This window comes from Cyprinus carpio, chromosome B15, assembly GCF_018340385.1.
Source record: "Cyprinus carpio isolate SPL01 chromosome B15, ASM1834038v1, whole genome shotgun sequence".
Lineage (NCBI taxonomy): Eukaryota > Metazoa > Chordata > Actinopteri > Cypriniformes > Cyprinidae > Cyprinus > Cyprinus carpio.
The window spans coordinates 4,237,909-4,261,320 of record NC_056611.1 but is presented as its reverse complement, the minus strand read 5'-3'; positions in this window follow the sequence as shown (position 1 = coordinate 4,261,320).

Sequence of the window (23,412 nt, the reverse complement as noted above, 5' to 3'; positions counted from 1 at the left end):
ACTTCTGCATAATTTTAAGAGTTTGCTGAAATTATACACTTTAAAATATATACTTATGTGTGAAACTGAATTTAATATTTGCAGACTTGACTGCATGTTAACTGCAATCAAACAAACATGTATAATAAGTTAAAATTTATATTAAATGCAATTATTGGATAAATGTTATTACAGTTTTTTTCAAAATGCTTTTGAAGTTTTTGAAACTATGGCTCCATTTCTCAAAATTCTACACACCAAAACCACAACACACACACACAACATACAAAACTTCACACCTTGCAAAAGCAACACTTCTTTGAAAAACTGTTTTAACTATTAAAAAAATTACACACAAGCATTAAATAATAAGCTACATACACGTCAAACTACACACAGATGTGAAAAATGTAAAACATTGCTTTCGAGTGTCTTTGATTGTTCAGAGTGCAGTTAAGAACAGGAGTTTGTCACAGCACTTGCACACAAACGCATATGCACATAAACATTCTGTATACAGTATGTATGAATGATGATACAACGGTTCTGCAACTGAACTAAGTCAATACTGAACTGACTTGAGCTTGTAGAATGACACTATTGAAGTAATTTAAAGGGATACTCCCCCCCAAAATGAAAATTTTGTCATTTATCACTTACACCCCATGTTGTTCCAAACCTCTAAGGGTGCTTTCACATCTCTAGTTCGGTTCATTTGGTACGAACCAAGGGCAAACAATTATACATTGTAGCATTTTTCAGCTTCTTTGGTTACTTTTCACACCACACTGATTGCTTTGGTCCGAACCAGTTGAAACGAACCAAAATGCAGTCACATGACAACATCCACATCACTCATTGGCCATGACGTATTTCCTAAACTGCTTTTCGATTGGTCAGAATTTACGTGCAGGAAAATTCCATCATAAGAGGAAAAGCCGGCAAACAACACGGAGACAACACAGCTATGGAGAGACGCCTCCGCGGGGCTGGTTTTGTCCCTGGCCATAATCTATTAACATTGTTTGTATACACCACAATATGCAAACAATACATTTTCTAGTAATGAACAGCGCGGATGCGGCTTGAAAAACAACGTTCTAATGCACTGCAAACGGCGAGCGGGCATCGCTCGTAACTTCAAGCGGAGGCGTGCATTAATCCACGAGCTGCCATGCTAAAGTGCAAACTGTCAACCAAACACTTCCTCCATACCCCCATAATGCACAGCGCAGCTGACTACGGCAGCTGGTTTAGTCCAAAAATGATCAGTACCTTTTGCAGTTGGGACTGTTCGAGGTCGGATCACGTTCTCACCACAAACGAACCGCTCCAGAGTTCGTTTGAAAGCGTACCGAGACCACCTCTTCTAGCAGGTCTCGGTACGCTTTGTTTTTGTCCCGCCTGTGTTGTGCACCCGAGTGTGATTGCTGCTTTCACACCTGCCCAAACGAACCGCACCAGAGGGGGAAACAAACTCTGGTACGATTCAACCGAACTAAATGAGGCAAGTGTGAAAGCACCCTAAAAGCTTTGTTCGCCTTCAGAACACAATTTTAAGATATTTGTAGATGAAACCTGGGAGGCCTGTGACTGTCCCATAGACTGCCAAGCCAGTTACACTGTCAAGATCTATAAAAAATGTATGAAAGTCGTAGTCAGAATACTCCATCTGCCATCAGACGTGCAATCTGGGTTATATGAAGCGACTGGAACAGTTTTTGCCACACAGAATGCATCTTAGAAGGGAAAGTCGACATGCTGCCTCCCCTGGTGTAGTCCAACCCTGAGGGGGCTCTCCTTGGTTCCTGCTGGTGTAGTCCAACCCTGAGGGGGCTCCCATTTCCAAGTTCAACCAGGAGTGGGTTCTGATCCCAGAGGGCAGCCTTGAGAGCCTTGAGGCTCATGAAAAAAACCCACCCACCCGCCCGCTTCTGCCTCCTCCAACCGCTGTCGTCTGGCAGCCCCTCTGTTCGCCCTCAGCCCACCATCATTACAGTGTGAGCTCCGTGGGTCTCCAGCATTGCTATGGCTGGAGAATCCCTCGACCTCTGCCCTCAGCCTCCGAGGCCCGGACTCCACCTCGGCCCTCCCTCGTCAACGGCTCCACCTCGGCTCCTAGCTCCCTCGCCTCCACCGTCAACCGTCGATCCACCAGCTTCACCGGGCTCCCTCGTCCTATCGGGCATCAACCCGTCATCGCAGTCACTCACTCCAGACACATCCCTCTCCTCCACCTTGTCCCCCCAGGTCCTCGGCATCCCCCTGGCTCGCTGGCTCTCTGTCTCCACCTCGGGCTCCTCTGCCACCGATCTGCCACTGCTCCACCACCATGGCTCTTCCCTCCATCGGCTCCACCGTGGGTCGTCATCATGGCTGGGTGGCCTGGGTCCTGCTGTGCTCCTCCTGCTCCAAGTTCTCCTGTTTCCTCCTTGCCTCCTCCCTCCATCGTCACCTACCTGGATTCTGTCTGTCCATCCTCCTCCGGAACACTCCTCAATCCCTAGTACCCACCCTTGCCCCCCTCCCCAGTTGTTCTACGGCGCCCCCTTCCAGGAGGGGGCATTATGTCAGGATTACGGAGACCTGTTTTGTTATGTTTTGCCCCGTTTTTTCCTGTTTGTCCTTAAATGTTCCTGTCCTAATTTTATTTGATTATGTTCCATTGATGTCACCTGGGTTCCCCTGATTGCCCTGTGTTTAAAAAGTCCTAGTCTGTTCAGTTGTGTTTGTTCAGGTCTACTCGTTCTCTAACGTGGTGTTGGCTCAAGCTCCTATGAGGATTATCTCCTATGTTTCCTTGATTAAAGACAGTTCCTCGTTTACTCGTACCTCCTGCATGCTTCCTCAACAGCGGTAACGTGAGATCTTTCAAACACTTCTTTTGTTGGATGTTACCGTGCTTGATGTTAAACAGGGGATGACCATAACATTTAAGTGAGACAACCGTTACTTGGTGTTATACAGACCAAAGATGACACTGAAAAGTAGTATGTTTAGAGGTTTTTACTGGTCATGTTGTGAAAGAGTATAAATAAAAAAGTGAAGGTGAAAGTTATGTGACATACAGCCAAGTATGGTGACCCATACTCAGAATTGGTGCTCTGCATTTAACCCATCCAAAGTGCACACACACAGCAGTGAACACACACACACTGTGAACACACACCCGGAGCAGTGGGTATCATTTATGCTGCGGCTCCCAGGGAACAGTTGGGGGTTCAGTGTCTTGCTCAAGGACACCTCAGTCGTGGTATTACCGGCCCGAGACTCGAACCCACAACCTTAGGATTAGGAGTCAAACTCTCTAACCATTAGGCCATGACTTCCCAATAAATGTTAAATTTAGCACAAAAAGTAAAACAAAACAGGAGTCTCACCCAAATAAACAGAAATAAACAGAACAAAACAATCCTTATAACTAACCCCTAAACTAACTAAACTAAAACTTAAACTTGTATGAGTTGTTCTCAAATTATCTTCTTTTATATCTCCATAGTTTATGTTATGACGTTATAGCTAATAAATGTTTATGTGTAATATATTTTATGTTGAGTGAGTCAAACCCGCCTTTAAAAATGTTCTTTCTAAAGCTACAATTTGTAATGTCTAACTGATACTTTCTCATTTAAAACAAAACCAGCTTTAAATAATCTTTTGTGGACAAAACAGCTTTATTTTGTGATTAATTAAATAAATTAATCGACACATCATGTAATTAAATCATAATTTGATTAAAAATTTTAATCGACTGACAGCCCTAATATTTATATATATATAAATTGCACATATTTATATAGTGTTTTGTTAGGACAGGGTGTGTCACAGTATCTGATGCGAGTCTTTCTCTCGGAGTGGTGCAGGATAACAGGAGGAGTTTAATCTGTCTGTGCCATCTGGCCCTCAGTTCACATAAACCAGATTAACTCTCTCCTTCATATCAGACACACCCTCAATCTCACAATAATAATCTATCACTATCACTCTATGTCTAATCTATGGGTGTTAGTACTGATACTTCTCAATCACTCAACAAATGAAGCAATGACAACAGTAACACAAATGGACACCAGGTAAGAAGAAAGTAATCTCAGAATTTATGAATGTATGGTGCGACATCTCTCATCTCTAATTTTTTACAGAAAAACTATGAGCTCGTGAAACATTGCACAAGAAAACCCAAGATTCCCAGAGACTATGAGGCACATGGATCTGCGCATCACCTGCAGTGTTTCAGAGGAGAAGCTGGCCAGTAAGGTGGAGCAGTGATGACATCATATCCTGTTTCCTGTCTGAACAGTGCATTAGCGCTCAGCTCATCTGACTGTTCTCTGGGCATTAAATGATGGTAAAACTCCCTTTCATGAGACATAAAGGACAGAGGAAAATCAGCTCCTCTCTCTCTAGATTATGTGCCTTTGGGTGCGTGATCGGGATTCAGACAGGAAGCAGCACAGTGTGTGTGAGTGTGTGTGTGTCTGTGTGTGTGTGTGTGTGTGTGTGTGTGAGTGTGTGAATGCGTGTGTCCTGTGATTCAGTGCAGGATCTGGAAAAGCTCCAGAATGTGCGTGTGTGTGTTTGCATTATATAAAGGCACCATAATGGCACAGTCTTGAGCTGTGAACAGTTACAGTAGTCTAAATATAGATCTGAGCAGCAGATATGATTTAAAGGAATAGTTCACCTGCGTGTTTGTAAGAAACAAATCCATCATTAAGACGTTTTAATCTAAAATACGAGTCCATAATCCATAATAACACTTCCTTCAGTGAAAAAGTTGATCTCCTGTTGTCTTTCACATCAAAATCCAGCCACACTGCTTGATCTGTGCAGATTTCTCTCCTGATTCAGACCAGAACACTTCTTCACTGGAGGAAGTGTTATTATGGATTATAGACTTGTATTTTAGTCGACGGATTTGTTTCATCTTTTGTCTTCTCCAGATGTTCACTGATGGACTGGAGTGCTGTGGATTACTTGTGGATTATTGTGATGTTTTTATCAGCTGTTTGGACTCTCATTCTGACGGCACCCATTCACTGCAGAGCATCCATTGCTGAGACACTGATTCAGTGCTACATTTCTACAAACCTGATGAAGAAACACACTCATCCACATCAGCAAGTTTTAATTTTTAGATAAACGATTCCTTTAACTGATCAACACATCATATTTAACACTGCTGTCAGTTTGAATGATGACAGAATGAATAGATCTGAACATCTGAAGGACATGTGAGTGTTGTTTGCTGTGTGTAGGTGCAGAACAATCACCATCATCTTATTTCACATAATGAGTGATTTCAGAACAGGCTAATGATGTATATCTAGATTATGTTGGAAATGTAACTAAAAACATGTTTTTACACTAGAAATACAAAATGATTAATGCCTATTGTTGAATGAAACTGAAATCGTAATGTATTCTGGGATGCATTCAGGGCTGATAGTGTTTCCAGAACAAAGGCGAGCTCACAAGTGTTTCTGACTATCTCTGTGTCTGGTTTCAGTGCTCTCTCGGATGTGAATGTGTAGTGTTTTCTCTCTGTGATCTGCAGCGAAGAGACGCTTTTAGATGCGTGACATTTCCACAGCGCTCCGTCATGAATGTTTAACTACACTCACAGCAGCACGGCAAGAACCACAGAGCTGCAAATAATGAGGAAACACTGTCAAAACCTCTTCAGCAGAGAGACACCTCGCTGTGTGTGTGTGTGTGTGTGTGTGTGTGTGTGTGTGTGTGTGTGTGTGTGTGTGTGTGTGTGGGACGGCTGACGTCGCCCTCTATAGCCTAAGACCTGTGGACTTTCAGTAGAGAATGAAATGTACTTCAGTCTGACATCTGCATGCTGTACTGCACACACAGAACCATGTGTGACACTCGTCTGCGTCTCAACTTCATCATCATCTTCACCTAACCAACAACTTGTCATCTGAGAAAAACTATTCTCACATACACACTGCCAAAATAAAAAGTTCAGTTTAATTTGAAGAAACTGTGACAGAAATATATTTTTGTTCATTTTAATTTAACAGTAAATTAAATGTTCATTTTTCATTTGATTACATCTTAAAAGATCAAATAAAGAGGTTTTGTGCATTCATGTGATTACCATTATTTTTAATAATACATATTTATTAAGCCATAAATCCCAGAATCCACAAACATTAAAATAGACAACACAGCATTTCTAAACAGATTAAAACATTTCACAGGGCACTATTGTTAACATGAATACATGAATAAATTGTTAAAATGAATTGTATTGACTGGACATGCTTTTTTATTATGTTTTGAATCAGTTTTTATTTTGATATTTTCCTTTTTCATCATTTAATTTTTGAAGTTCATCATTTTGTGTTTTGTCATGTTTACAAGTTTTAGTTGTTATAGTTAGTATTATTTTGTATTTATATTTATTTAAATGATAAATGTTGCCTTGGCAACTTGCTGGAATAAAATGTATTTTTTAATATTTTATTTCATAACATTTATTTTATTTCAAGTCAGGTTTACAGTTTAGCTGTTTTAACCCTGAGGACGCCTCCAGTCCTTTCATTCTGTCCTGTTCTGGCTGCAGGTTTAACGTGAGTTTGTAGTAAATGTTGGAGGGCAGTCGTCATCACTGCTGTAAATGAGTCAAGGCTTTGTAACTGCAGTGTGGACGTGGCCAGCTTGAGTTTCATGCTGGAAGAACTTTATTTTTAGATACCAAACCAGACCGCAGCACACACACACACACACACACACACACACACACACAACACAACACTTAAACATGTGTGTGTTTCCTTCCAACGTCACACACCCTACATAATCACATAAACACATAATTCTGTGTGTGTGTCCTGTAATTCAGTCTGACTCAAACCTGCAATTCACAACTCCACCACCCAGTCAGGACACACACACACAGGCTGAATGTGTTGCCGCAGGTCATGCATTTCCACAGCAAACACATGCTGTCTAAGCTGCGATCGGCAGCTCGCCCTGATGACATCACCAGTGTGTGTGTGTGTGTGTGTGTGTGCGTGTGTTGCACTCAGTGATGCTGTAAACACCTCTGCCAGCTCACACTCACAAAACACCACACATTATACTCTGTTCAAAGACAATCAAGCAAATTAAAGCAGATTATACACTATTAAATTATTTTCATGAAAAATTATTTTTCAACTTTAACCCCCCAAGATTTTAATTACTATAATGCATAACAATAATAATAATGATTATACACACACTTGATTATTTAAATTGTAAAGCATTTCTGTTATGGTTGTATTTACTGCCTTTACAGTGATTTACATTAAAAAGATTTAATGTGTTTTTAATGTTTTGAGGTGTTTTTAATGTAATTATTTTATACTTTTATAAAAAAAAATAATAATAAAATAATTTTTAAAAAGACTATATTGCACTATTGCAACTGTATTCAAATTCAGCACTAAGAATGAAAATTGCTAATCAAAAAGTGAAACGTCTGGACACACACCAGAAATGATCATAAGACTTGTTGCATTAAAGCGATGAGAATTTTGTGTGAAAATACTGTCATAAAAAATATTGTTACAATGCAAAACAACATTTGATTTTGGAGTGAAAAGACAGCGTGAATGTTGAACATGCTAAACGCTGAATCTGTGTGTGCTTCTGAACAGAACACACTGATCGAGGAACGAGAGCAGACACGTCTGACAAACCTCACATCATTCACACATCTGCTCCACTCACACACACAACAGCACAGTGAGAACCAACAGAAACACTGATCACTAAAGAAGCCGTCAGTCCTTAAACTCAAGCCCATGTGATGAGTTACCTGTGTGACCGGAGCAGACGAGCCCAGCGCTCTCCTCACATTCACACTCATTCAGTCCAGCAGTCCAGAGCCGGAGCTCACAGCAGATCACACACAGAGACGAGGACGAGACGGATCCTGCACTGATAAGTGTGTGTGTGTGAGGGCATGTCCAGACACACACACACTCGAGATCAAACTGTTAGACACATAAAAGAAGATGTGCAGCAGAACGCTGGTAACCAAACAAGTGGAGGTCAATGGAGACCAGCAAGTTTTGTTACAACCAACATTCTTCAGAATATCTTCTTTTGTGTTCGACAGAAGAAAGAAACTCGAACCGCTTTGGAACGACAAGACTATTTATTTTTAATACGTACTGTACTTGAAGTATTTGTTCTGAAATGGTGATTTCAAAAAGACGAACAGTCACTGTAGTGAGGTAGCTCAGTTTGTCTAATTCATAAAAAACAGAAATTCAGTCAAATCTAATTCATATACAGTAACATGCTTTCAAAGTTTTTCACAAATTGATACAAAAAAGAGTGATACTGAATCCTGTAAAGCTGCTGTATCATATCTGATATGTGCATGTCTAAGTCTCTACATTATCAATATGATCAAACTTTGCTGCTAAACCTGTTTCTCACTCAATCTCCTCATGTCTTCTGTCTCTGAGTGATAGTTTAGAGTGTTTTATCCAGTCAGAGCTCTTTTAGTGTAATCAGCTTCAGCTGCTGCTTCTGGTGTCAGATCTTGAGTGATTTTGATCAAGTAAAGGTCAGAATAACTGCAGTAATATCTCCAGATGAACTCTTACTGGACTGAAGCAGCTCAGCTTTACTTGATTCTCCATCAATCATGTTTTAGAGTCTCAAATCTGATCATCAGGATCTTTTGAGGAGCGTTTGTTTCCAGAAGCTTTACTTTCACTGTTCCTCAGCGGAGGAATGATCTTCACAAGCCTCCAGAACATCTGACATCTTCTGAGGAGCCTTTATTTCTTCATCTCTCAATCACTGTATTATATGAGATGGATCATTTACATCTCATCTCACTGAGACACATTACTGCAGATATAGAGCACAGACTCATATCTATTTGATTTTGTGTCAGTATCTGCTGTACTGCTGGAAAGATCTAATTGATTTACATCACAAGAACCAGAAGGTTTTCAGGTGGTTTTCTCACATGTATTATGTCGATCACTTATGTAGCAGGTTTAATGAGCTTCTGTAAGTGTGTGAGAGCTCATGATGACTGTGCTGGAGCACAAGAGCAGTCTGGATGATCTGCTGTGTTTATTTAGATAATGTTCAGGAACAGGATCTGTCTGCAGATCAAAATCTCCCTCTGGGCAGCTCCAGAGATGTCATCAACTGGGAAAAAAACTATCACAAATGAAGTCAGTCTTTAAGTTAGACTAGTGGTCAACCATGAAACTGTAGGGTTTCTCCAAACATCCATAAACCCCCAAAACATTATCTAAGGCCGTATGGATTTCCACGATGTGGAAAAAATATATGAATCACAGAATCCAGCCATTAAAATGGTATTTACAGTATAAGGCAGACTGTTAATTGAATTTTAGAGAAATGAATAAAAAGTAGTGTTGTTACTTCATCAAATGATCAAACTATTGTATTGTGAACATTAAAGCACAAAAACTGCTGTTGAAATATGAAGTCTGCATGTTCTGTGTGAAAGAGTGGTGCAGTTTCATGTCATACACTCACATAATCAGAACAGAATTTATTACTATTTTTTAAGGAGCATCACAATTTTTCTTCCATGTTTTAATGTAAACAGTAAGCCTCTGTTATAAAGGGAACTGGTACATTTTCACTGGATTTCATGTTCAAAGTTTAATTAAACTGTAAATGTTTTTTAATGCCTTTATTTAATTACCACCATTTTTAAAAAATAAATTTGAATTAACTCAGAAAAAAAAAAACTCAGAAAAAAAAACCAACAACCAACAACCCAGAATATCTAAAAAAGACCCTATTATTGTAAAGTATTATAATGCTTAGAAAAAAATTATATTAGATGTTAAACACATGACATGCTTTCTGAAGGTAATTAAACAATTAAAACAGAACCATGAAACAAGAAGAACGAAAAGAAAAGAAAAACATAATCCAGAAAAAAAATTATGTAAAAAAACAGATTTCAAAGAGCGCTAGTTTTATCCAAAATGATGAATGTTTAACTTTAACAGTGAAATGGTAGTGAAAATATTACAAAACACAGTTCTTTTCCTGTCTTTTTTTGTGATTTTGCTGGCCACGTCTGACTGCGCTTCCCTCGTGTTCCCCTGTGTGCGGCGTGTAATAAAAGCAGAAGTGGGGCGTTTGACCACAGAATGATCATGTGACGCTCTGAGCTCACAGACTCCACCAGGATCTCTGGTTTATGTTCCTGTTTGAGTCCGTTCTGAATGAGGTGTTTTACTCTGATCAGAGCTGTTCCTCTTCACTCTGAACCGCAGCTGTGAGGTGCTGTGAGACAGACAGCTGATGACTGACCTCACACTGACCTACTGCAGTCAACCTGGACACTTCTGTCACCGGTCCGGAGGAGAGGAGTAGATATGAACCCGGAGCTTAGTGCTGCTGTTCACGAGGTGACAACACAGGGATAAAAGAGCTGGACTGGACGAGTATATCAGATGTCATGCTGTGTTGTTACTGGTCTCTGTACTGTCCAGGATGAGTGTGAACACAGCAGAGATCATCAGCAGGAGAGATGAAGACAACTACACACGCTCTGAAGGACACCAACATGTGTCCACACATACATTCCTCACACACACACACAAACACACACACACACACACACACACACACACACTCAACACAGCATACGAACACTGGAATGTAACACACACACACACACACACACGCATGCACGCACGCACACACACACCACACACACACACACACAACACACACACACACTCAACACTCAACACACACACACACACACAAAAACACACACACACACACACACACACACACATGTTTGTTTTTGTGAAAAGTGGGGGACATCCCATAGGCGTAATGGTTTTTACACTGTACGAATTGTATATTCATCGCCCTACACAAACCATACAACCTAACCCTACCCAGGAAACTTTGTGCATTTTTACTTTCACACAATACATAAGCATTTTGAAAAATGGGGACATGGGTTATGTCCTCATAAGTCACCCTCTCCTTGTAATACCAGTGACATACCCATGACATTATACAAAGTTGTGTCCTGATATGTCACAAAAACAAACACTCAACACTCAACACACACACACACACACACACACACACACACACACACACCCACACACACACACACACACACACTCAACACACACTCTCTCTCTTTCTCTCTCTCCTCTCTCTCTCTCTCACACACACACACACACACACACACACACACACACACACAAATAACTCAAGTTGTGTGTGTTATAGTATGACTATAAGTATAACTTATAGTATAACTCAAGTTTTTAATTAGGGGCACATCAACAATTTAAAAGCACACATTCATGCTCAGAATGATCTGCACATCTCTGAACTTCACACAACCTCAGTGAAACATTTTGCTGATCCTTAACAACAGCACACATCACAGCAGCGCCATCTGCTGAGCTCTACACACACACACACACACACACACACACACACACACACACACACACACACACACACACACACACAGGGAGTGTGTCTCATTGAGAAGATGTGGAATGAACTCTCACACTCCAGACCTGAAGAACACAACACTGATGTGCTGTATGACACCCGCAGATGAGCATTTACAGTGTGTGACACGCTGATACGAGAGCACCAAGAATCAAAAACCACATACAAAACTATATTAATATTACCTAGCATTACTATCATGATTAACCTCCAAATACCATCACATTTACCTCCAAATACTGCAAATTACAATTATTTTCAGTGAAATATAACCCGGATATGATTATAAAAACTGCTCAATGCAGACTGAAGTACTGGTAGAAATATTGTTTCAAAGGTGTCCTTGTTACAGTGTAATTATACATTTAATACTGAGTAATGTACAGTTTTTTTTCAATCACTTACATTTCAAAACTGTTGTCTTTTTTTAACATGTACATGCAACATGTAACAAAGGCACCTTAAAATAAAGTGTTACCGAAATATCATCTTTTTTGCCCCAAAACTATCAATAAAGAAGCAGAGAAGTGCATCATACAGTATGTGACCCTGGAGCACAAAACCAGTCAAAGGGGTCAATTTTGTAAAACTGAGATTAATGCATCATCTGAAGCTGAATAAATAATCTCTCCATTGATGTGTGGTTTGTTAGGAGGACAATATTTGTCTGAGATACAACTATTTGAAAATCTGGAATCTGAGGGAGCAAAAAAATCTAAATATTGAGAAAATCATCTTTAAAGTTTTCCAAATGAAGTTCTTAGCAATGCATATTACTAATCAAAAATTAAGTTTTGATATATTTTAGGTGAGAAATGTACTAAATATCTTCATGGAACATGATCTTTACTTAATATCCTAATGATTTTTGTCATAAAAGAGAAATGTATAATTGTGACCCATACAATGTATTGTTGTCTATTTCTAGAAATATACCTGTGCTACTGATGACTGCTTCTGTGCTGCAGGGACACACTTCTTGCTCCACTAGCAGCACCCAAGCTGTAAATATAATGAGTTTTCCTAAACACACCTATCAGACATTACATACTGGAAAGTATTCAAGCATCCATAAAAACTGCCACACTTCACATCTAAGCAGACTGAAGCAGAGCAGAGGATGCTGATCTAAGCATGCAGGACAGGAGTGGACTCACGCTGGTGGAGTTGGTCCGGATCAGGCCGTGGTTGTGGTTCTGCTGTTCTCTGAACTGTAGGCCCGCCAAGTGTCTCTCCAGAGCAGCCCAGTCCATGGCTGGAAGCTGGCTGTCCTCCACACATTCTTCTGTGTTCTCGGCGCTCCCGAGGCCGGGTTTGCTGGACGTCTGGCTCTCGCCGCTCTGCTGGGGTCCGGAGGAGGCTCTGACGCTCACCGAGCCGGAGTGCTGCTGCTGGTTGTCTGTGTACTCCCTCTCCCAGTCCAGCAGCGCTCTCTTCTTGTACTGCTGGTAGTCCTCGTCCTCCTCGTAGTCCTCCAGACCGGCCAGCTCCAGACTGGGAGAGGACTTGTACTCAGAACAGGGCGTCACCTTGTTGGAGTTGGACTCGGAGCTGGAGCGACTGGAGGAATCGCTGGCCAGATCCATGCCATCCTCCCGGTAATCCTGAGACACAGACACAACGCATCAGAGACAGATACTGCGGAAAACATACAACTAATGCCATTTTTAAAGGGTTTTTTTTCAACTGCTGACACACAAAATCATTCCTTGTCACACAGTTTCTGAAAGCTGACACTTAAAACAGCAGAAGCACACACCAAATCTGCAAAACCATACACTAATTCTCAGCCTTTGACTCAATTTGCAAAACACAGCACACAATTCTCGATGTGACACACGAAAATCTAACAGGAATTAATATTACAGCAAACGCAGTGCTTCATTTTAAAAGAGATGTGAGGCAGTTTGTATTTTGTGTGTGCGATTCTTGGACTTCACCATATTCACTAGTCCACGACACGTGTGTCTACTGAGCAGAAGAGCTCACTGTTCCTCAGTGCTCTGTGTTCTTCAGTGATTTCTTTTCTAAACATTTGGGTGTTAGGCTGTGCATCACGGATACCATCAACTTTGGTGAGATCATAAATTCCATCACACACACACACACACACACACACACACACACACACACACACACACACACACACATCCATTAATTAGAAAGCACCACTGAACGCAAATGTAAATTTTTATTAGTAAGTACAGGACTGTAAATGTTTGCAAACATGACATTTGTTGTGTGCATGAAACTCATCTACAAAAGGCTGTGTACCAAATGTCTGAGCACTGGCCCCATGGTGGTACTATTATCAATAAACTGACCTCTCTGCTGATGTCTTAGCAAACTGCGATCCTTAGCCATGTTCCAAACGGAGCACTTAATGAGCACTTCCGGATTTGCGATGTGTACGTACGCTGTGATTTAGTGTCATGACTGAGCACGTTTGCAGAGTCTGTACTGACGCTGGATCCACAGCGGACGAACCGTTGATCTGTGTTCATAAGTGTGGAGTAGAGCTCCGTTTGGGACAGAGGCCTGAATCTGCTTTTCTCGTCTAGCTCACATTATCCAGAGACACCTTTGACAAAACCTTTTGATTCATCAGATGGTGTCCACATTCCACAAAACTCAATCCATACAGACACCAGGACAGTCTTGCTCCTTTCCATGAGAGATGTGAGTCTGATCTGATCTGGAGGCATTTCATTTGAATCAAGTGAAGAAAGGGGCGGCTCATGGCCAAGAAAAAAACCCTGCCCTGAGAGCAGGAATGTGAGGGACGGTAAAAACTCCACGCCAAGTCAGCTTCTCAGAGCAGCAACAAATACTGGATCTGCCAATGCTAACAGCACAAAACTATTCATCACGAATGACGTTAATTACACTGTAATGCCCAGCGTGGAAGTGCAATGTATGTTCCTATGTACAGTACTGTGTGTCGCACCAGTGTTATTTTAGTATCGATAACATACTATTATAGACGCTATTATGTTGAATCAGTTTTTATTTATATATTTTCAATTTTTTTTTTATCTTAGTTGAAGTTTTAGTAATTTGTTGTTTGTTTTTGTCATTTTAATAGATGCTGCCATGTAGCTGAAATATGTCAGTTAATGTTTATTTCATTTAATTTAATTTTAGTTTCACATTTAGTTAACTATAATGATTGTTTTTTTTTATTCTTAGTTGTTTTGATTCATTTTAAAACCATTTCTAAAAATCATTTTAAAACTTTTATTCTTTGCTTTTATTGTTGAGATTACGATTTGAATTATTTTTTCACTTTAAATTACCAGTGTATGAAATGTGCTATAAAAATAAACTTGCCTTGCCTTTGCCATGCTTTTATTTACAAATATCATGAATGTTAGGGATGGTCCGAATGTTCAGCAACCAAAATTATTCAGCCAAGAATCGCACAAAAAGCTCTTTCGGTGTTCGGCCAAATAAGCGAAAAGACAGAATAATATGTGCTAAACAATGAAGTGACGCGACGAAGCAGAGGCACGCACTAATGCAGCAAACACATCTGCAGTGTGGAAGCAATTAAAACCTTCACAGAAAGATGAAAAATTATTACAAGCACCAAAGTTAATTAACATTTTAATGAATTTTTACAAGGCATGTGACAATGTGATTTGTGCAATAAACATCTTCCCAAAATCAACAAAAAGAAGCACTGAGGTCTACCTGCAGGTTTCTCTCAAAAGAAAAGCTGAGAAAAAGCAACAAACTCCATCAACATTCAGAAATGTTAGTATTGTTATTTTACTGTTGTTCTCTAAAATAATAGACAATAATAATAATAACGATAATTACTCTAAAACAGCTCTTTTAATGCATTTATTATAACATTTACACATGGTGTTCAAGTTGGGATCTGTAATATTTTCTAATGCTTTTAAAAGAAGTCTCTTCTGCTCAGCAACCTGCATTTATTTATACAGAAAAAAAATACATAAAAAAAACAATATATATATATAAGATGTATACATCTAAAAAAATTGCCAAAAATATTATTTTACTAACTTATTAATTTTAAGTTAAATTGTGCTTTTATGGTATAATGTCTGCTAGAATAAGAAGTGCCATATAAAGCGCTATATAAATGCATCATCATTCATTCAGAATTTTAAAAAATGTTCAGTGTTAAGTACATATTTTGAAATTGTTGTTTTGTAATAGATTTTTTTTTTCTTTTAAAGGCAAGACAAAACAGTAAAAAGCACATTTCGGCTATTTAATTTATGCAATGGTGAAAAAATTGGCAAAATACATGGTGGTGGTGGTGGGGGGGTCATTTTGTTCGGCTTCGGCCAAGAATTTTCATTTGGGTGCATCCCTAATTCATGTGTGAGACTGTTGCATCAGATCAGCTCATAAAGATGCTGAGTTAAATAATGAATTATATTTTACAAATCATATACAAACTCAATGCCCTATATTTGTCTTGGTTCACAGTATTTCAGCAGAACAAGGCTATCTGAGGACACAAGCCAAATCCCATTCATTTCTACTGCTAGGGGGCGCTATTACTATTATTTCATAGTGCATATTGTTGCTATTACTGTGATCACTGGAACATTTTACTGCCATGTTTACTGATGCTTTAAATGCACTGTGTGTAAAACATTCATGCAGATAATCAGATCAATCACTTTCACTCTCTCATCAGACACACACACACACACACACACACACACACACACAAACTCACACACACAGCTCAATGACGTCACTTGGGACTTCCTTCCTGAACTCCTGGCACAGTAACTCACGCTTCCTCCGCACTCTTTAACCTGAACAGGATGTGTGGGCTTTGCCTTTCAGTGCCTAACAATCGAGAATAAACCTCCTTCAGATCAGCAGTGAGCTACAGTACTGCACAGCTATTACAGTGGAAGCACACATACTGCAGTAAAACATCTGAGAACACAGTACAGTCACAGCTAGCGCTTTTTAGACCAAAGACACTAACTTATGAATAGAAAACCAGCCTTTCCTCAGTCTGACAGAACACTGTCAACGTTATTTTCAATAAAACAGAGTGGGGAGAGAAGTCAGGAGGTGAAGAGGCCTATACATATTGTGTAATGTCACCACATTAATAATAATAATAATAAAAATACATCACAGTTTCTGTCCTCAGACTCTCTGCTGGAGAACAGACTCATTATTATAAATAATAAAACATCTATAAGTATTATTTGTTAAGCATCGGCAGTAGAAAGAACGGAGCACATTATCACAAATGTACACTTATGAGAATAAAAGGAGTACAGTGCAGCACAGGACGCGGGGCTAGTTGTCACACAAAAGATATTTCTGTCACAACAATGTCTGTATTATAGTGTATTATATTCCATTTAAAAGATATTAAACAGAAAATTTGTCGAGATATAAAATCAGACAGCTTCCCATTATTGAGCCTTTTCATTTTCCTTGGGTTCTGAGAAGCAAAAGTCGCCACAGATGGGTTAACGTCTATGATGATGAGTGGGAGATCATAGCAGAGATCCTTTTTGTGTTCAAAATCTAAATAAATAAAGAGTAAAGAGTTGACTTGACATTCATGAAAATACTCCTGTCCTGACTCTTATGTTAATATATGTCAATGGGTTTTTATTGTCTTTTTTCATTTTCAGTTTTTAAAAATGGGTTTTGAACAAGGAGTTTAAATTAAAAGCGTATAACTGGCAAGTTACATTGACTCTGTGTAGCTGTATGTATGAATGAATCCGCTGAAATGACTGCGTTTCAATTGTTTGCTTCATTGTTCATATTTGTTTCAAATCCTGATGATTAAACTGTTCATTAAATCATGATTTATGAATATTTATGACACATTGTCTATATGTGTATGTATGTACGATATATACATATATATATATGCATTATGGTTTGTATTATGTAATATTGTGTAATATATCACAGGTTCTTTCGCTGATCGTGTCGCTGGTGGATCGTCATGAAGACAGTGTGACCATGACTGAACGCTTACAGCTCAAATACATCAAGCATCTGTCAAAGCCTGCACATTATGAAGCTTTATGATCACCTACAGTCTCTTTATGAAGTCTGTTTATGAAATGAAGGCTCTTTACAAAGGCTCTTACATCGACACTTAAGACACATTAGGAGTCCTCGCGTGATCTGTCGAGATCAGAGCTTTAATCTCAAGAGACACCGGCCTTTAACACCAGTACCGTTCATTAGGCTTTATTCTCTTATTCATATAAGCGATTCCTAAATGTGATTAAACACGAACATAAATGCGTAAGAAACAGCTCTGGTACACACACACACACACACACACACACACACACACACACACACACACACACACACACACACAGAAAGAGAATACAAATTTCCTCCCATTTTACAAGAGTCATTCAGTTGTCTAATGATGCATGCTGTCTCCATAAGGACAGTGCATTCACTTCATTCGATCACACACACCCGATATGCTCCTATGCACATTACACATTACAGTAATATGAGAAATAACAGAAGCGCTCAGTCAGCGCATATTTCAGCTGAGTTTAAATGAGCGCACGCGAGTCTCTCAGTCAGTCTCAAATGATGTCATGTTTCTAAATCAGTCCTCGCAGCCTCCCGAGCCGCCGAGCTCAACTCATAACTGACTGAAACCAGAGCTGAGCTAACACATGAACTAACACAGCACTCACGGTCATCTTCTGTGCCGGGGGCTCGTCGCTCTCAGGACATGTTTGCGCGGATCGAGGCGAAAGCTCCAGTCCGTACGCGGAGACCGTCCGCGGCGCAAGTCATGGCGGATCTCCGCTGCTCCAGAACACCCCGGCGGCTCTCCAGCGGCCAGACGAGATAACAGAAACCCTCCCTCTGAGGAGCTGTCTCAACACCTACTGAGCTGCCTAGCTAGAGAGCATCTGTGACGCGCTCCGAATCAGCTGAGTGAGGGAGCGAGGGAGCGCAATAACGCAACTGTGCTGCCAAAACGCTCATTTGACCAGCAAAGATGACGCCCAAAATGTAACCCCGAAACACTGCACACTAATAAAAAGTTAACATTATCCAAAAATGCTGAATTATCCCCTTATTTTGTCAGTGCTTATAATAGCCAAACATGTTGTCACTGTCTTATATTTACCAATGTGTCGTATAACGCCCCCAAATGCTCCCCTCTAAGGTAGTCATGTGTCCTATATGGGCCATTATTTGGTCATTATTCATTTGTCCAGCCATGGCCAATGAGAGGAGGGTTTGTGCTCTTCTACTGGACTGAGACACATGGAGAAGCACAGTGGCTTCACAATTGAAAGGTCATCTGCTCATACACTTTTTTATATACATTGAAAATTTATAGCGATTTCTGAGTGAAAACTGTTTCTATACCGAATTATTTGTCAGTGCATGCTGATCCAGACCAGTTCTCAGTCGGTTTCTTGATGAGACGCAATGCTTCATGCTTCAGCTTCTTTTCAGTTACAGGATCTCACCATTTTGGCTGAAATGTACATCATTCTATGTTAATGACCTGTTTATAGAGCTGTTGCATACAGAGTGGAGTGTACTGCAGTATTAAATATCAGCATGCAGTCTGATTGACATCTGTGCCAATATTAAGCATAATGGCACTCCTCCTACTGTGATATTAAATATTAGTATTCCTGTAGTTCATGAAATCATGCCTCATCAGCCTCTATTGGACGTTTGTAGACCCTACTAGAACAATGCATTCATAGTGTTGATATGCAAATGATGCACTCACATAACATTTAAAAACATCAACATTAAATATGCTTTGAAATTAGATCTTAAAATCAGCATGAATAATTATTCTCAAAATGCATCTTGTCATGAATGATTTATCCATGCATTTCTGTCTTTCTTTGAGTTTGTAATTTTAATCAAAATTTTATAACTAGAGCTTCCAGTCTGTTCTCTGGTGATGCATGCTGGACTTCTCCAGTCATTTAGTCTGCTTAAACCCTGCTTAAACTTTCTCAAATTCATCCTTAAACTTGCATTCAGACTTGCAGCTGTCTGTCAAACCAACAACCGATGGATTGAACCAAGTCCCCACCCTCTAAACCCTACATTTGTTCTTTTTTGAAAATCCATTTCAGACAGATGTATGTCATAATAAAGAAGCACATTTCTGTCACGACTTGCCTTACATCACGACTTTAATCTTCTGTCAGCAGAAGCACTTAAAACAAATTTTGAGTGAAAAGCAGAGCTCTCGACAAGGTCACCTTAATCAAGCTGAGCATGTGGATGTTCACTTTGAGTGGAAATGCATTAATATCTGTCTTAATTGCTTCCCACTGTCTTTTTAGCATGCGAAAGGAAAGTGTGGTGCATGTGCTCTGATCAGAACAGATCAAAAAGAATGCAGTTACACATTCCAGTTTTAAATGCACAAACAGTGTTTTTATGTAGATCAGACAGAAAGATGAGTACCAGTTTAACAAATCGTCATGTAAGGTTCCATTTTGATTTGGACTGTTTATGTAGTCACTTGCTCATGTAGACAACAAGTCAGCACAGTAGAGTATGAGACACAGCCCATCTCTCTCTCTCTCTCTCAATCTCTGTTTCTCCCTCCAGGATGAGACAGGACTTCTGAGTCTCTGCTGATATGGTTGAGTTTGACAGCCTGCAGCCTTCAGTGGCTCCCCAGTGTTTTTCACAGCAGTCACTATGGGCACGAGAGGAAAGATGTCACAGGAACCTCTGCCCACTGCACTCACTGACCCTACCAGCAGACACAGCCGAGACAGAGACAGGAATAGCACATCCACTGCCCAGCAACATCACCTCATTTCTGAATGATAACTCAGAGTTAATGCACATCAATGCTTTTGTTTGGTATTGACTCGCTAGATTTAAACAAGATAGTATTTAAAGTCACATGATCTCACACACTCCTCCAGTATCTGCTTTGAGTTTCTGTGCCAGTGACTATTTTGGGCACATTCTATGCACTTTCAGACATTTACTGCAGTGGTTTCCAAACCCAGCACTGCACATGGTGTATGTTTCCCTTATCCAACAAACCTGATTCAACTCATCAGATCATTAGTAGAGACTCCAACACTTCAAACGGGTGTCAGATAAAGAGACATGCAAAGTATGCAATGCTGAGGACAGCCAAGCCATACAGTGTACAATCTAAATATGAGTGTTGACATCTTGATGATAAATGCCCCATCATGTCCTCTTGGATGGGTGCTTATGTTTGCATGAATCCAGAGATCTAGAGGCCGAGAGGCATCTGTCCCAAGTAGATTGGGAAATTATGCCAACATAATGACTGCACCAGTTGCTTTTATCGTTTTTATGACAGCCCCCTTTTAACAGTGTTGTAAAACAGTGACATACTGTACAATCAAATTGCTATAGTATTTTGTATATTTTTGGCAAATCTGTAATTTAAATTTGTTGAAACATATACTTAATTCACAACATTTTCACAGAATAAACACTCAGCAAACACACACACACACACACACACACACACACACACACTGGTATTCGTATCATTATAGGTTCATTACATAGGTGTAATGGTTTTGCTTCTGTACAAGCTGTATTTTCTATCCCCTTTCCTTAACCCTACACCTAAACCTACCCCTCACACAGAACTACAGCCATTTTTAGATACTCAAAACACTTCATTCTGTATGATTTATAATCATGATTTCTCATGGGGACCTAACATGTCCCCACAAGGTCAAAATTGAATGGTATTACTATCCTTGTGGGGACATTTGATCCTTATAACATAATCAATACCAGTACGTAAATACACAAAGAAAGTTGCATTCTCAGATATTAATATATTTTTTCTTCATCAAGTTTATGGCTTTTTGTTATATTGTTGGGTCCCACTTTATATTAGATGGCCTTAACTACTGTGTACTTACATTTAAATTAATCATTTGGTACAATGCACTTATTGTTTACATACATGTTTTTACATTGTACTTATAGTTTTTACACTGTTGACCCATCCCTTACACCTTAAACCTACCCATACCACAAAACCTGTCCCGAACCTTACCCGTATCCCACCTCAATTGTAGCAAAAGTGGTTTGCAATACAATATGAACACAATAAGTACATCATACTTATTTTTTGATGCAAGAACATAGTAGTTAAGGCCACCTAATATAAAGTGTGACCTATTGTTGTTTTTATTTTAGTGGCTCTCGCACCCATATTTTTATATACCCAGAGTTTTATGACAAAAAGTGAAAAAGAACTTTTTTGAGTAGCAAAAGCATTGACATTAGGTTAATGGACATCTCACACGATGTATAGAGATGTTTTTGCATGTTAAAATGCTAAAAACATAATAAGCTGCATTTGTCATGTGAGCAGGCGAGACAAAGCAAGAATCCAAATGCAAGCTCAGTTAACTGAAATAAGCACATACACAGATATTTCAGACCTAAAACAGTATTAAATCCACACGAGGAAATCAGGAATAAGAAGTTCAAGTCCAGGAGGGAGGTGAAGCACATGCCAATTCAGGAAGGGATGGAGAGCCAGGCTTGTGAGGTGGAAGAGGTCTGGAGACTGAGGTGGACCCTGGGTGTAGCCGGAGGAGTTGGTGACCAATGTAGCAGAGCAGGAAGCCACCAAGGCGGAGCAGGTGACCACCACAGCAGAGCAGATGGGACTGAAGATCCCCATAGTGGAGCAGAAGACCACCAGGTACATGCAGTGCAGCTGATGGAGGGATGACCGCCGGGCTTCAGAACGCTGAGGCTACGGGGATGGACATAAGAAATGGGTCTCTCACACTGGAAATCAGCGTCCCACGTCCAGAGGCATGACAATCATGATGGCTGAGGACTCTGGAGTGGTGGCTACTGTGGAAGTGTCACATTCCTCCTCTGTGACTCCACAGTAAATGCAGAGCCGCTCAGTTGTAATGCAAGGTCGATATAATAATCTAGTGTCCAGTCAGGGTGCCACAATGGCATACATGAACATAGTGGCTCTGATCATTTATAAAATGTAGATTCGATTTTCTGAGTCACTTTTTTGAAATTAATGGATTTGGATTTGTAGTGGTGACTTTCACCTTTGGGTACTTTAGTGTTTTTGAAACCAGGTGCTTTTTGCTTTTAATAACAATTATTAATCATACTTACAGGCTGGAATTCAGAGTAGCAAGCTGGTCCAAACAAACTGGGCACTGACCCATCTTTCAAGGACAACCAGTTTATGTATCCCACGTTGTACCCGCAGAGATTGGAGAAGGAGTCATTAGTGAAATGATGGGAACACAGCAAAAGGTTGAGATTATACTGCTGAGGTATCATAGTAAAGAGGTATTTTAACCACTGATTCTTTACAGCCTCATCCTTTGGAAGTGAAAATGAAGCAAATTCACTTTTACAGCACAGAGCACAGCGTCTTCTCAACATTATGTTATCCACGTGAACGAGCTACAGCATTTGATGGAGGTCAAAGTTTTTACAAGATGTCCACGCTAACTTATTAATTTCATGATGCACTTTCAGCTTTACAACTTTGCAGACTGTTTACATCCAGCTACATTATGCACTGCATGAAAGAAAGTTTTCAAAAAAACATAATAGGGTCACTTTAAAAAAGACATCATTCAATTTTACTTAAGTAACTTATTGGTGTGTTATCTGTAAGTATACTGAACTTGAGTACTTTTGCCACTGCCTTCAATCACACAACTAAATCTGAGAACATTACAATATACTATATTTGATGTGCTGCTTTTTTATGTATTTACATTATTTATATATCATAACATGCTATTTTTATACTCTAGTTTTTGTGCTCTTCATAGAAATCAGATAGCTCTCTTAGGGGGTAATCAATGATCTCCTCAAGTTTTCTGACTCTAGAGACAGCAGTATCATGGCCAACCTAAAACTCAGTGCATA